We start from the raw sequence: 12797 nt of genomic DNA on the forward strand, positions 1-12797 counted from the left end.
GTATATCCTTTCTTTATTAAACTCGCAAATATGTATATCGATGCAGTAGTGACTTTTACAACATAATTAGCAATAGATTTCTTTATAAAAACACTAAATTTATTTAATAACGGAAAAATGGTCTGTCAATCTGTCCAAAAAGTAATTCTCAATATATTTACCCCAAGTACTGCAGCATTTAATACAACTTACCATCATTTCCGGAAGCGTAGCTTCCTTTACGGTAACAAACTTTGGTCTTAAGATGAATAGCCTTGTACATTCTTCTGAATAATGGTTGCTATCTAATAGGTGGCCAGAGAATTCGACTACCAATTCACGGTTCCATTGTTCTGACCCAAATTCAGAAATTCCTTTTTATTTTACTAACATTAAAAAAAAGCGAAACCTTAAATATTGTTACCTTGTAATTTATAAAAGAAATTATTATTTTCAATAAATGGTTTTAAATTAAATCTAAATATCCCACGAGGTGCATATTACTCATTCTGTTTACCCTAATCTCACATCGTACCTAACATCAAAAGCCAATTGATTCCATGCTAACTTTAGAACTAACTACGGTGTGGGTAAGGCACTACCATTAATGGGGCCATAGATTTAAGAGCTTCCAATCAGATTCTTTCATATTTTTAGTTGTTATATTACCTTGTCGAATATTTATTTTAGATATTATTGCTTTGTTCATGCAATTGATGTTATTTGTTAAGTGAATTATTTCAGTTGCGATGTTTAGAGTCTTTGGTCAAGAAGAATTAAAACTGTTTCCCCATTTTCGATACTTTTCGGACTGCTGTTTTCCTATTGGCTTTTAATATGATCATCAATAATTTGTTTCAAACCTTTATCGTTTCGTGAACAATACAAAAGATAGTCTATCTGAACAGTAATCTTACATACAATCAAAGTTAAACTGTTATATAAAAGAAAACTCTGGAATTCTATTTAGATCGCATCAGGAGAAGCATTTCAAATGAAAATTCTTTGCTCATTATCATGTGCATCCAGAGTCGTAGCTTCCCAGACTAGACTGCAAGGATGAGTTTACCCAAGAAAATTAATCGGTAACCTGTTACTAAGAAAGCATTATGGGTAACTCAAAAGTCAATTCAAAAAATAATTACCTATACAATTCTATTAGAAAATTGAAACAAAAAATGTTTTCATGGTCTGTAATTTATGATTACAACGAGATAGATCGAGTCCTAGAACCTTTAGAGGGAGGTTTCATTAAAAGAAAATAGATAGATATACTTCCTAGATAAAAATAATAAATAAATAATCTCGGATGACTATTTAATCACGCTACAACTACTGAGTGCCCAACACTTTACATCAGCAGTAGTCTCTTTGGCTTAAATATGGATTAACATCCATTATGAAACAACTGTAACAGGTTGGGCGAGTTTTTAATCAACAAAAACAACACTAAGGAGTATGCACTTCAATTTAACCTGGATGATCGTAGCTGTTAAAATGCAGCCAATTTTGGTACCTATGATATTTGGTTAAAAGTATAATAATGAAAGAATCTAAGTTTGGTTTCTTTGGTACTTTTTGTTGATTTTATTTTCCATATTAAAATTAAATTAATAGACGAAACATGCGTAGTTCAATTAACAAAGTTGCGTAGAATCTGATCTCCTATTTATTTCAAATTATTAGATTAGTATTTGTTAAAAATCAAGTAAAGATTGGTTGACATTTCTATACAGCATGCAGCTTTGCATTCGACCTATTTATATTTTGCATATACGTATTTTGTGAAGTAGATGAACTAAGTACTTTAAAAGTTATTAGGGAAACCAAATTTCCTTTAAAAAAACCCTCAAATTTTTAGCCAATTTTGGAAAAAATTCACTTTTAAAAAGGAAACTAAATTCGCTGCCTGCACTTCTCTTATACAAAAGTTACTGAGGAATTAAAATGTCAACAAATCTGTCAAAAGTTACTGAGGAAGTCGTCTTCACAATACAATAAACTAATAAAAATAATTTAGATCCGTTCTCTTTAAATAGCTTGAAATAGAAAGGTATTTTTAAAACAGTCTCAAGTAAATGTACTGAGTGAACTGAATTTATTTATAGTTCAAGGTATTGACCGATAGATGGTATCAGCAGCCATTTTTCTTTAATAATATGAAAACACAATCATCAATTTGTTACTTAACACTTTCTTTTTGTTTGTTGTTTATTTGTTAATTATGAAAGATATAAGAGAATTTTATAATCTTAGCATTCGAATTTGACTTCTTTAAGACATTTAATAAGCTATTTAGGTTTTTAACTTCTTTTCTTATTTTTGGCAGACAATTTAAAAAATACAAGGTTATTTATCAAACATAAATTATTAGAAGTAAATAATGTAAACCACTAGCCAACTAACGTAAGGTTTGGTAAAACTACTTCTGAGAGCACTGTATTTTAAGAAGGGCTGCATCAATTGGGATAAATTTCAAATGATAATGGTGATAATATAGCTCTTTAATAATTATTTATTTATTCGCTTTTAATTTGAGCTATTTAGTTTAAAAAAATATATAAGTATATGTATTTTAAATATAACCTATTTCTTTGATTTGGAGATTTTGGGCGTGGCTAACTGCAGGAATGCAGCAGGTCTTACGTGCACAGGCCAGACCCTTTTATTATACCTGCGAGAGAAATCTAGGTGCTCTCCCAAATAATTTATTTGCGAGTAATATGGAAGATCGTAAGTATTTTCATCTGTTTTCTTAATTTAGTTTTTCAAACTAATCTCGCTTTATTCATTCGTGGGCAATGAATTTTTTTCCTCCCTAAGCTAAATCTTTCTTATTTTTCAAGAGGCTATTCTTTCAAATTGCTTGGAAATAATTTGGTAATTTCGCTTCAAAAAATGTTTGATCTATTTTCAGTTACACATCTCTTAAAAGTTGGTCAAAACTCACGTTGATTAATGTTCAGAAAATTAATATTAATTTGGCTTCAAATAAGAGAAACCGGAGGTTCGAATCATTGTAAAAAAAAAGCAAAAAAAACACTATATTCGTCCTATCAATAGCTCTTATTTTAGCAAGCACAGAAACAGGAATTTTTCATGGAGACTTGTTTAAAAAGAAACTGTAGCTTTTACTTTAAAAATTGATATTAATATTTAGATTGTAAATTTTACCATTACCAAAAATCACAGGAAATACAAATGTTTTATACCGTTTGGTAAAGTTATTCAACCAGAAATAGGCTATTAAATGAGTCAACACCTCTGAATTTTCCGGAAGATCTCCCCTCTCCTCAAAAAAAAGAAGAATATTAACCAACTGTACACTAGGGCCAATCAACTTTCAGTCTTTGAATAATATTTACTTGATTTTAAAACAATTTTTTGGCGGTGAGATTGCTGGACGGAATCCATGCAAAGTAGCCATTGTTGCCCAATCCTCCACACTTCCAGAGGGCCGCCAGAGCTTAGATGGAAAATCAATCCATCTAGGAAGAGCTGAAGAATTATAGAGTACCATATACTTAGTGAACCGAGCGGCGGGTAAGCCAGGAGACATGGTGGTTCGATCTGTCCGTGCTTCAACGAGCTGTGATAATCTCACTAAGTGAAATTTTGAATCTTCACATACCCAGAGGCAAGGAATCTGGTTTTAGCATATGTGCAACAATCCTCAGTTAATGGCCATATTGCAACCAATGAAAGGGTTCCTGTAGCGCAATTATCTTAGATTTTTTGTGAACTAAGATTTTTATCTTTAATTTAAAAAATTAACTTAATACTCAGATTCTACTTTACTTATTATAATTATAGTGATTAGGTATACTTTTAAAAAAATATATATATAAACTTAAGATAATCTTAATTGAAGTTATTGCAAGCACAAACAGTAAATAGGACTACTTTTTCTATTGAATGTAATTTAATGTAAATGTAGATTAGGATGGCAATGAAAGAGCTGATTTTGTTGCCCAAAAAAGTGATAAAGGACGCAAACCTGCCTGAAAGTTACGACCGTTTTCCGCATTCCATTTTAAAAAGTATTGTCCGGAAACTAATCCTTCAAATTTGGAATCAACATTAGCAGAATTTAGATGAAAACAGCCTGACAAAAAGCTTCTTTCAAAAATAATAATAATAAACAAAAATCAGATTAAAAATCATAAGCTACATTCTCAAGAGTGGAAGATCCATGATAGATTGAACTCATATCTGCATAAACTCAACATGATAAATATTGGCTGCCCATAAATGTCCAGATAACTCTGCTTAAAGAGTGGTTCACCAGTTCTACGGCTTTCACTATTGCTTAGGACTAGATCCAAAACGCATTTTGAAACGCAAAACTCTCTAGTTTCGGACTTGGCCATTCCCGAAAACAAACAAATAACGATTTCTTTCATAATTTCAACAAACTCATTATAAATGCGCTTAAATTGATTGATAATTAATTTCATCAATAATGAAAATCTCAATCTTATATTTATTTGTAATTAATCTATGTTGTCTATTAAATAGACGAATAAACGAATGTTGATGATATTTAAGATAATAAAACGACTGCCTTGTTTCCAACTTAACTGAACAACTACGCGAAGATAGTTCATGGCATAATTATTAGTTATAAAACTTTAAAAAACTAACTGACTAAATAAAACAATAACTTTATCATTTAGAAGTTAATAATTTGGTATTTCCTTATTGTTACAAGGAGATCTGTGCCGAAGGTTCATGCCAAACATGGTGCTTTTCCACCTTTTAAAGTACTTGTTCAGACATATCCTGGCAATTAACACATTGCTTGTTTGGTTTACTTGTTAATAAGATACGAGTAGTGGTGTGACGGTGTTGTTTCATATTATATATTACATCAAAGTGCATTAAACAGTTCCTCTTTTAGAATTGTGAGTGCAATTTACCTAATTACGCTTCAGCAACCGATAAGCTACCGAATTTGAACAGTATTTACATTTAATTTGGTAATTTCAGCAGTAGTTTCCGATCTTCTTAGAATTGTGCAACCTATTTTACTTGATATTTTTCTAGTGGGACACTAGAATACAAAAAATTAAAGAAACTAGATTTTGGAGTGTTGCCGAGCAGTTTAAGAAGCAAATAAAACTAAGTTGCATTGTTACAGTTGCATGAATCTGTTATTAGATAGTTTGTTTATAACAAAAATATTAAGGAGGTCATCTAGTGAATGCAGTTTTCATTCTTCTTTCAATTTTCGTAGGCAATCAGCGTCTCAAGCAATTTTCACATAGTTCAGAAATCCAAAGAAACATAATCATTTTTAGTATGTTCATTCAACATGTAACAGTATGATGGAAATTAATATGCAGTCTTGCTAGAAATCGATATTTGTTCAAATGACAGCTCTGATTGTAAATATGGAGTCAGATAGATAAGAGATGCACTCATCTGCAGTTTTTGATTTCGATGTCTTTGAATGAATAAAATTTTAACTACATTGTATCTATTTGCTGTTTCTATTACCATTTTTTTCAAAGAATATCCGAGGCTGATTCACCAAAGATCTGCGGCATACACTTTGAAAACCACTTGGTTATAGAATTTTATTGAAACTAACACAAGATAGGCTTTCAAGATTTTCAATCCGATTATTATTGTTAAAATCTTTTTTAATTTTCTTTAGCGATGTTCTAATGTTAGAGGTGTTAAGGACTGTTGGAAGTTTGTCGAACGATGGTATTAATCACTTACTTCTCTGTTTAATTATTTCTGATTACATAATAAAATAATTAAGATAAAGATGCAGATATATTCAAGGTTTTCAACACAAAGCATATTATCAGAAAGGCAATCGTAATTTATAAGAATACATTTTTAAAACAATCACATATCTAGAAACAAAGATTAACTAAAAATTAAGTATAAACAGAAAATTGTTATAGATTAATTTTATAATATAAATGGGCAATGAATAAATTTGTATAAATTAAAGCATGTTATGTTTGCAGAAACAATAGTAGGTAATTATATTATCTCTGGGAAATGAACTGGCCAACAATCCTTAGGACAATCACTCTATACAAATTTATTAGAAATCTATTGAATCAAAAGATTGATTACAATCAACAACTAATAAATATTTATTCTGCGATAAATAAAGTTGTTCTTTAATTTTTTTTTTTTCCTGCTAGAAATTGAACTCGTACATTCGATTCGATGAACACCGGACTTACTTGAAATGTTCCAAATATGGCAAAACTGAAATTCTATTGCATTTTATGATATCGTAAATTTAAAAGAGTTGCTTCAGATATCTGTGATTAATTTGTGAACATACATTTCCGAATAACAAAATTTTTAATTCGCTATTTGAACATTGAAGCTTAACCTTGGGAATTAAATGTTTATTACAGTAATCATTATGAAACTGCAATGTCTGAACTCCACAGACTTGTTTGTGTTTTCTATCTTTAGGACTTACAACAACCTGCGGTTCCTAAATTAGATACTTTTATTTCTTCCGCTCACTTGTATGATCAGCTCCTCCCAAATGCACCTAAAGAATCTCTTCAATAAAAAACAGCTACCCTATAAAAATGTTCATCACCAGTCCAACCTTCTAAACAAATGATCTGCCGTATTGTTTTGTCCTGGACTAACCTCCTAAAGTGCCTGGTACATCTGGTTACGTATTTCTGCCTCTCAGATCTTTACTATGCAAATAGGGCGGAGAAAAACTGTCGATTTTAAGCATTCTTTTCAGGTTGCAGCAGCTCTGATGGATCGAAGGAGACCATAGACGCAGATGAGACTCAATCAGAGAAGGTTTCAGTTAAATTGTTGAATTTTTCTCAGTTTTCTACTAATATAATTATTTGAAAATGTTCTTTATAATTATCGTAACAAAAATTTAATTAAATCTATAAAAGTTTATCGGCACGAGTAATGGTATTAACCTTTAAAGATAATTAGTTACTATTTTATTTAATTTTTCGCAAGAATAATTCTGTTTTAGCTCCTCTTAGCTCCAAATCCGGCGAGATAATGAAGGCACTTTACTCTATTACTTTTAAGCTAAAATAATATAAGATGCTACATTTCATAAAGACAATTGATATTATAACAGTAAGATAATTAAATTGCGAATAGATCCCCCAGTACCAATTAGTATAGAGAAAAGTTATTTATTTATGTTTTGAAGATTTATTCCTTTAGATTTGTGATTTAATTAAGTATTATTCAGTTTCCTACTTTCATGTTTTTGCACAATAACATTTTGCAATCTATCTTTTAAACGAAAAAACAAAAAAACTGAGCTGCATTAATTTATTTTTTTTAAAGAAAACTGAAAACTAATTCTCATTTTTCTCTATTTTAATAATCTTCAAAAAACAAAAACTTATTAGTAAAAATGTAAATTATTTAGAGCATAAAATACGAATAACACAATAAAGGCGGATACGCTAAGAGACAGAATTGAGAATTGTATTTTACTATCGAAATCTTTCAAAATTATTCTGACATCTTAACACATCTGTTTAGTAATTGGATAAAAAAGCGCAACTGAAGAAAATGGGCCAAATTTTCTTTATTGTGTCCAGCTTAATGTTCTAATTAATAATGTGAAAAGGTCGGAAATAAATAAGAAGTTTTAAACTTAACTTTATTGATAGAATTCATGGTGACTTTAACGCCTTTGCTGAGAGAAATTGTATGACTTGGAAGCAAAATTGCCTAAGTATTTTCAAGTATTTATAGGAAATAATATTATTTATTTATTAGAATTGAACCCAGTAGGTGGCTACTATTTGCTTTAGTCTACGGAAACATCCTGCTTTCAAAGTTGGCGGGTAGTAGTAGTTTGACGGGCAGGAGAGTGGTGGAAGCCATGATGAGCAAGGCGTGTCGGGGGCGTGTTCCCGGGACCCCATTGGTCAGCTATATTATAAAGGCGGCTCTTTCATGCACGACAGGTGGCACTCCGAGCGGACAAAAATAACAACTTTTACCATTGATGAACACAATTTCTAACTGAAATAATGTTACAGCTTTTGTATATTTAGTTAAAAAAAAAAAATATATATATATATATTTTCTAGACAAATTATGAAAAATTAGTGAAATTAAAGACTTTGCAGTAGTACATTTATTGGCCTAAATTTATGATCAACCGCAAGGACGTATCTCATCTCAGTCTTCAGCACAACCTGTCCTGCAATAAACAATAAAAGTAAAGTTATTCTTTTTAACTTCAAAAGATGTTTATTATTTTGTGATAAAACAATATCCATTCACAATTTAAAAATGAATAAATAAATCATTTACCTGATTCTTTTGTTCAGTGTTATTAAAATAGTTAATTTCAATAGTGTTCCCAATCAGTGTCTGAAAAATAAATTTTTGATTATTGATTTTTGCAACCAACTAAAAGTTAATCAAAATGTTAAAAATCTTAAATTTACTTGAATAATCGCTAACTATTGTTCATCGAATAACAGTCAGCCGACAAAACCTTTTAGATGATCTATTCTAAAAAAACAGTAGAAAGAAAAGATTTTAGTTTATGCTGAAGTATATTCGTTTAGTTTATGCTGAAATTATTCTAAAGCTCTCCGCGTTTTGATTTTAAAATCAATCGATCGTCTCATTAGCATTACTCAATTGATTGTTTTAAATGAATCATTTTTTTTAAATTACTTAGTTTTAGTTGTGTTTTGGAACATTTTGTGTAAAATTAGTTCTAATTTTAAAAATGAAACTGTTTTTTGATAATATTAGCATGCAACTTCTTTTTGTAGTCTTTAAAGCAATAAAACGCTTGAAAATAGAAATATTTGTCCATATTTAATTATAAATGCTTAAAGAAAAACAATAAAATAAAAAGGGCAATTAAAATAACTGTAATTAGTTTAAATAATAATAATATAATGGAATTTAAATGAAGATTGAACGAATAAAAGTTTTTTGCTTTAGTTTCAGTTAATGAACAGTTTTAAGAATAATTCGTGAGAGAAATCAAACATAAAAACTACAAATAAATTTAGAAATAAAGTTGAAATATTATCTAATAAAAAACTGTCATTAAGAAAACTGTTAAAATTAGTTAAAATAAAGTTAAACTTTAAGAGTTTCATTACGGAAGATTGCCAGGTAGATCGTAGAAAGTCCGTAGTTGGTTACTGCCTAAACGTGCCCTCATAATTTTCCGCTAAGTCCCTGAGATTTCTGTAACAAAAATGTTTAGATTTTAAAATAACTATTATATTATGTAAATAAAATATTACAAATTGTAGTGATTTCTGTTTCGAGTTTAAAAGCAAATTTATTGAATAATTGAAATTATTATATTTAGAATGATCACTCAAGTTTTTTTAATTGAATTATTTCAGTTTTGTTTACAGTTTTTCTCACTTTTTTGATCAGTTAAACTTTTTTTTGGAACGAAATAAGAAAAATTATGTTGAACTTCATCTTTAGTTATATTACGTCAGTCTAAAGAGAAATCAAGTATTATTTTCCTTATTTTTTTACCATAATGCTGAAGATGTCACAACAAATCTATGCAATAAACTTAACTAATACTGTAACAATATTAGTCAATATGATACTAATTTCTTGTAAGTACAGTTTATTGTATTTTAGTGAGATTTAAGTAATAAATGTTCTTTTATATGGAAAAAAGGCCTCATAAACTTACATTAATTGTTTGAATACTAAAATAAAACATTGTGACTAATTTCTAAATATTGAGGCGGCTAGAATATGCAGTATTGTTGAAAAAGATCCATACTACTTTATTATTAAGTAATTTCTAATTTGTTCGTAAATTTAAAAAACTTTTAAATTTAAATTTAATAAAAGAGCTCTCAGAAGGAGTTATTACTTTTTGAAGGTACACTCCTCGGCAGATTAATCATTAAAGATTTTATTTTGGGTAAAAATAACAATTTAATTTAAGAATATTTCTTAAAACAGCACAAATATTTTTAATGATTTTTGCAATATCTTAACCAATTTTATAGGCATTTTTTTGCTCGGAAAGTGTAACATCAGATACTTACTGCAAAGAAATAACAGAAGTACTTCTATCTCCGTCAAATCACTGACAATGTTTCGTAGTTGAGTTTTTTTTACCAAAAATAAGTATTGAGTTGGTAAAGGGCACCTGACAAGAAGTGATATCGAACCGGGCTTTACGACCAACTACCAAATTAAGTGTCGCGTACGGAGGCGACTAGCAAACATACTTTACTGTAAAGTTCTTTTATTAAATCATTAAATAAAATCCAAAGCCTAAGACCGGGAATTGAACTCAGTACCACAGTACATATTAACTTTACAGATCTCTCTTGTAACCGCTCGGATACAGTGGCGTCTAGATAACATTAAATTAAAATCCGTAACCCTGAACTGCATCTGGATTAGGTAGAAAAATGTTACGATGGTGATGAAAGCCTTTGACATAAATTTAGCCCTGCAAAGAACTCCATTGAATTTTTGCTCATTTCAAGCATTTTATCTCCCTGGTTACATGTTACTATTATTAACCACAGACTGATGTTAGGTACTTTGAATAATTTGGAAAGTTTCGGGAATCTTAGTTGTTGTTCTCTTTTTACATAAATAACGCTACTAATAAAGAAAAAAACGAACACAGTATCTACACATTCAGCTGCTCTACATATTCTTCTAATTTACCATTCACCATTAATTCTAAATTGTTGCTGAAAATAATTAAGTTGTGTTAAATAAAAAATGCTTAAAATTTAGGAATTCATTCCGTAAATAGATGAACAAAACCATTGGGTTCTTTAGCTGTTTTACAAAAAATGATTATAATGGTTCTCATAACATAACCTCAGATCTTAAGTTAATGATAAATTCTTAAATTTCTAATTAAACCTGCACAGCTTACACAAAAAAAACCTTAAAACACATTCCTATAAAGAAAGACCCTAAATTTTAAGCAATCATGTGTCAACCCTTGGGTAAGTATAGGATTTCAATTTCTGAATCAAAATTAGCTCAATTCTTTTGTTTATAGGCACTCAATAACATAATCTACAAAGTTCGTAGTTACTATTCTAAAATTTTTAACCCACAGTCAGTTATTTTCATCGTAAAATGAAACTTTGAATATTTCGTTAATAGAATAAAAGAGTTAATAGAATCATTACTCATGCAAAAAAAGAACTTTATTATACTTTTTTTTTGTAACGATTTACTGTTTTATTGAATCAATTTGTCACAATTATTGTGTAATAATTTAGATTAATCGATTAATAATAGCTTTAATATTTTTGTTACTTCCTTACTTGATATAAAACTATTTTTTTATTTCTTTTTTTGCTTAACCCATTACGACCTTCAGTTATGTAATTTTTTGTGTTGTTCTAGCAATAATTACAAACCTACCAGATTAATGTTTTCTTATTTGAATGAATGATATCTCAAGGCTATTTTTATAACCAAAGATTAATTACAACAATCTGAAAATTAATGTATTAATAATTTTGTACAATATATTAAAAACTTTAATTCAGTGAGAAGTTATTTTATATAGTTGATTGTATTGTTGAAAATATGAATGATGTTGAATGAATTGTTGTTTTAATTGTTTAATGAGTTGTGAATTCATTAATGTTGATTGGAATTATTTATATTCATTAGATCATTTTTATTATTTATTAGCTTTTGATTTTTTATTAAATGTCTTATATATTTCATGAACTGTGGTTACGAGGGTCGTTTGAAAAGTCCGTGCAAAAATAAAAACTACTTAATTTTTTGGAGTAAACCTTTTTTATTTTTCAACATAGTCTCCTTTTAGGCTTATACACTTCGTCCAACGCTGCTCTAGTTTGTTGATCCCTTCCGAATAATAGGATTTGTCCAAGTCTGAAAAATAGCCATTCGTTTCTGTAATCACCTCCTCGTTTGAATAAAATCTTTTTCCCACCAGCCATTTCTTCATATTGGGGAACAAATAGTAGTCCGAGGGAGCCAAGTCTGGAGAATAGGGGGGATGTGAAACGAGTTGGAACCCTATTTCCATTAATTTTGCAACCACAACTGCTGAGGTGTGAGCTGGTGCGTTGTCGTAATGGAAAAGGAATTTTTTGTGGGCCAATCGTGGGCGTTTTTCTTGCAGCTCGGTTTTCAAACGGTCCAATAACGATGAATAATATGCACCTGTAAATTTTTACCCTTTTCCAGATAGTCGATGAGGATTATTCCTTGCGAATCCCAAAAGACAGTCGCCGAAGGAACGGTCTTCGCCTTTTTTTTGGCGCAGATTCCCCCTTGGTAACCCATTTTTTAGATTGTTCTTTGGTCTCAGGAGTGTAGTGATGTATCCATGTTTCATCCACAGCGACGAAACGACGCTTAAAGTCATGCGGATTCTTCTGGAACAGCTGCAAACCGTCCTTGCAACACTTCACACGATTTCGTTTTTGGTCAAGCGTGAGAAAATCACTCGACTTCCTCGATTCAAACGAATGCCAAACATAAAGAAATAGACCGATCTGGCTGAAACTTGGTGTGTGTTCTTCCAAGAGATGCTACTAACTAAACATAACCTCGATACGCGCCAGTAGTGCTATCTCTCTGACTTTGCACGGACTTTTCAAACGACCCTCGTATAGTCCTTGTTCGAAGAAGGAGAGCGAAATCGTTAGGTTTACTGTTCGTTTTGAATGTATTTTATCTTAGAGCAGATTTGGCGAATGGCCCGTGTACATGGTGGAATTCGGACATGTGCACCATTTTCATTCATTATAATTTTCATGTTTCTTTTAATTTAGGTTTAAACTAGGTTTTTGAGAACTTTATTGTCACTT

At 30.1% G+C, this 12797-nt stretch overlaps 2 long non-coding RNA genes across 3 annotated transcripts in view; one reads left to right on the forward strand and one right to left on the reverse strand.

Moving 5' to 3' along the window:
- LOC141452199 (uncharacterized) overlaps positions 1-12797 on the forward strand; it is a 100504-nt gene that overhangs the window by 19162 nt on the left and 68545 nt on the right. The gene's annotated exons all lie outside the window — the stretch shown is intronic.
- The window catches only part of LOC141452200 (uncharacterized), a 66824-nt gene continuing 61316 nt past the window's right edge, over positions 7290-12797 (reverse strand). Inside the window, exons 2-5 of one of the 2 annotated variants that reach the window (XR_012457271.1) lie at positions 9093-9180; positions 8418-8484; positions 8281-8340; positions 7290-8167 (exon numbers count right to left, since the gene is read on the reverse strand). This is a non-coding gene — a long non-coding RNA (uncharacterized lncRNA). The remainder of the gene's footprint in view (positions 8168-8280; positions 8341-8417; positions 8485-9092; positions 9181-12797) is intronic. The other variant, XR_012457270.1, reaches the window with a different exon arrangement.

Source organism: Rhodnius prolixus, unplaced genomic scaffold, assembly GCF_049639745.1.
Source record: "Rhodnius prolixus isolate KJV_2025 unplaced genomic scaffold, Rpr scaffold_3, whole genome shotgun sequence".
NCBI lineage: Eukaryota > Metazoa > Arthropoda > Insecta > Hemiptera > Reduviidae > Rhodnius > Rhodnius prolixus.